Source organism: Uloborus diversus, chromosome 5, assembly GCF_026930045.1.
Source record: "Uloborus diversus isolate 005 chromosome 5, Udiv.v.3.1, whole genome shotgun sequence".
NCBI lineage: Eukaryota > Metazoa > Arthropoda > Arachnida > Araneae > Uloboridae > Uloborus > Uloborus diversus.
In genome coordinates this window covers 148,258,426-148,261,884 of record NC_072735.1, presented here as the reverse complement: position 1 = coordinate 148,261,884, position 3,459 = coordinate 148,258,426, and positions in this window count along the sequence as shown.

The following is a 3,459-nucleotide window of genomic DNA, read 5'->3' as shown; positions in this document are numbered from 1 at the left end:
GTGATAACTTAAAAAGACATCACGTAAACCAAAATTCTTGTGCAATAACTGCTGCTTTCTAGGATTCAACGACTTGCATATGCCTGGTAATGACAGCAGATCTCATTGATAAAATATTTGGAATCTAATTTTGGTGCTGCTTTTTACAGTACAAAGTGCAGTGTAAACTTAGATAAGATCTTTCCCTTACTTGCATTAGCAGCTGAATTTTTGATGGTTTGGAATTTCATCAACCTGTTAGCTGGGTATAACGGAATATTCCATCATACAGATTGCTACTACTATTATGAAGAAAAGAGTCCCTATTATGAACAAATGTTAATTCCTCGGTCAAGAGGTTTAAAAATGCATTTGTCAAATTTGTATACATTTTGCTTTTCTGTTTTAAAAATGTTGTATATTATTACACTATTCCAAAGTAGAACTCAAGAATTAGAGCAATATGCTTTTGTGAAAAGTGTTAGCAACCTTGTAAGCATTAAAAAAAATAGTCACATTAGTTATTTATTTATAATCTTTTATAGTTAAAATGCTTATTGAAAAGAAAAAAAATGATTGAAATTAATTATTTGTATATGTTATACACAAAAATGCTTTATATGAAAAATGGTGTTGCACAAAATGATACTGAAGCCCAGACAGTATTCTGCGCAATTTTTCGCAAACCTTTTTACACATTTTTTTTTTCCGGTTTAATGTTAAATATTTCTCCTTGTATTTAGATTGTGCTATAAAAGCATTGTTGGTTGGTTTGTTTTATGGCTTAAAAGCCTCAACCATGCTAAAATTTGCTTTAGTTTTTTGGGGTGAAGCACCACCCTTGAGGACTTCTGGGGTAGTTGTTTTGCATTTGCATATCCAACACGAAAAAAACCAGAAAAACTCGCATCAGGCAACATGATGAAGGTTAGTTAAAATGCATCAAAGCAATCATTTTATATGTTTGCTTTTTTTTTTTGAAGTTACAGCTAATATTGGGTTCAGAATAGAACTTGGGACCTTATGGTTCAGAGAATCTAAGCCTTTTCCCAGATAGAATGTTTCAGAAAGTTTTCACTAAATTTGTGCTTTGATGTATGGAAATTTTTCGAAAGTACATAGGGGAACGGCACCAGTAACAGACATGCTTGAGACATTGCTCTCAGGTTAACTCAATTTTCTGAGACTTTTAATGTATAGTGGACTCGCTCTATTCCGAATACTCATGGCACCGATCAAAAGTGTTCAGATTATGGGGATGTTCATTATAGAGGGAGACTGGATAATGCATGTTTCTGTATTCTATTGCGTTAGTGGATTATATTCAGTATTTTGCCCAGTGAGTTGTAGCAGTTACTGAGATAGGGGTGCTGAATTTTGGATTGGCGGCTAGTGCAATGTCTAATTCAACTCAGTAGGATTGAAACTCTTGCATTTATTATTTTTTTTTAAAACTCAATAAGTTTAAGATAACCTTCCAATAATGAAGCATTAACCTATTGGTTCAATACTTGAAAGAAAAAAAAGTTATTTTTTATCCGTATTTGCATTATGTTTTCTCATGCAAGGTACATGTTATCATTCCAACTGAAAATCTTTTCGGGAGATTCTCAGCCACATTTTTCTTGATGGTAATCATATTCTAAAGGTCTTGACTACAACTTAATACAGTGGTTGGATTCTTGAAATAAAGTTCAGTGTCAGATACTTCAGGCTCATATTTCAGGCTCATATTGCTCAGCTGAATGATTTCATGTGATGTAGTATTTGGGGGGGGGGGGGGAGCAGAAAAATAATTTTTCTTCTTTCTCTCTCAATTTTCTCTTTAATGACATTCAATCATTATGATAAAAACGTGACTGTGTTTCAGGCTTTTCAATTTGATTCATTATTTCTATTTTTATTTGCTCCGTTTTGAAAAAATGTCCGACCCCAGTAAGACGCCGAAAATATTGATGATACCCAGCAACAGATAGGATAAGGAAAGGATGAGTAATGAACAGAATTCCCCTTTTCTCTTCAAAATGTGCAAAAGTTCTTTATTTTTAGTTCTAAAATCTTATTAAATTCAAATGAACATGAAACACCGGCAGACATTGTGGTAGCTGTTCATAACCTTCCACCACTGCCTTGTAAATACCAACTGGCTCATAAATTTTGCTCTGATAACACTTTGATGGTTGCACTGTATTCATGGGTAGCAGCAACACATCAGTTTTACCCGTCTAAAATTCGTATTATTTTAATCCAAACTTACAACTGTCTGTTACTGGCGCCGTTACCCTAGGTAGTCTTTATATTTTTAAGTTTATTATTGTTGAATGTACAGACTGCTGAATGAAACTGCCTTTAATAACAAATACCTAGTGTTTGTAAAACCCTATTTTTTCGCATTAAAATGCCTGACTTTATAATTTTATTGCTTAATACAGAGAAGGTTTGTAATGAATTAAAGATTAAACTGTATGTGCTTTCATTACTGGAAATTTTATAAATGTCATATTGAGTACAACATAAGGTTCTATGCTGCTTTATTTTTAAATACCTTCTCCATTTTAAATCATGATATACACTATAATGAGCAGCCTATTTTTTAAAAGATACTATATTTGTTGAAATAAAGTATTTTTACATAAGTTGTCTCTCATTCAATCTATTTTAAATATACTTTTTTTACTCATGCTAAGTGTAAAATTTGTTTGTGAGCATTTTTGACATTTGTATTTATTTTCTGGTAGTAAATACTAAACATGGTATAATCAAAATCCAGCTATAGAATTATAAATATTCTCATATTGGTTGCTTTATTTAGGTCAAAAATTTTGTCCCAAAATAGTTGCATAAAAATACTTTTAGATCAAATAGTGAAACTGATGATTTTATTTATTTTTTTGAGATTTCAGGGTGCAGTGCTATCAATCAACAACATTTACTTATCATGCTTTTCTCCCTAAATCAGTACCAAATTAGTTTCAGAAATGCACCTTCTCTAATTATCCCTTCTCCCATTTTTTAATGGCTCTCCCCAATAGCAAGCATGCATGATAAAGAAAACTGATCTTCCTGGTATATTGGTGATAGAGTCCTTACATGATGGGATGCAACTTAAGAGTTTGCAAACTATGGATTTTTGAAACTGATTTCTCTAAAAACGATGTTCAAATAAACTCATAAAACCATTAGTTTCAATAATTTGTAAAAAAAAAAGTATTCAAATGCAGCGACTAATTTGGGACAAAAGATGTATTATGTTTTTGCTTGGCTAAATTAGAATGATAAAACTCAAGTTGAAAAAAATCCAACTTGTTCTGTAATTTGTGCTTGAATAGAATCCCCATTATTGAAACATACCTCTCTACGTTTGAGGCAATTTATATACAGCATGAACTAAAGTATCACATAAGAATACGTATAAGTATTTTGTAAAATTTTAATACTAAGTACAAAAATAAGTTTATACAATATGTACAATTAATAAAT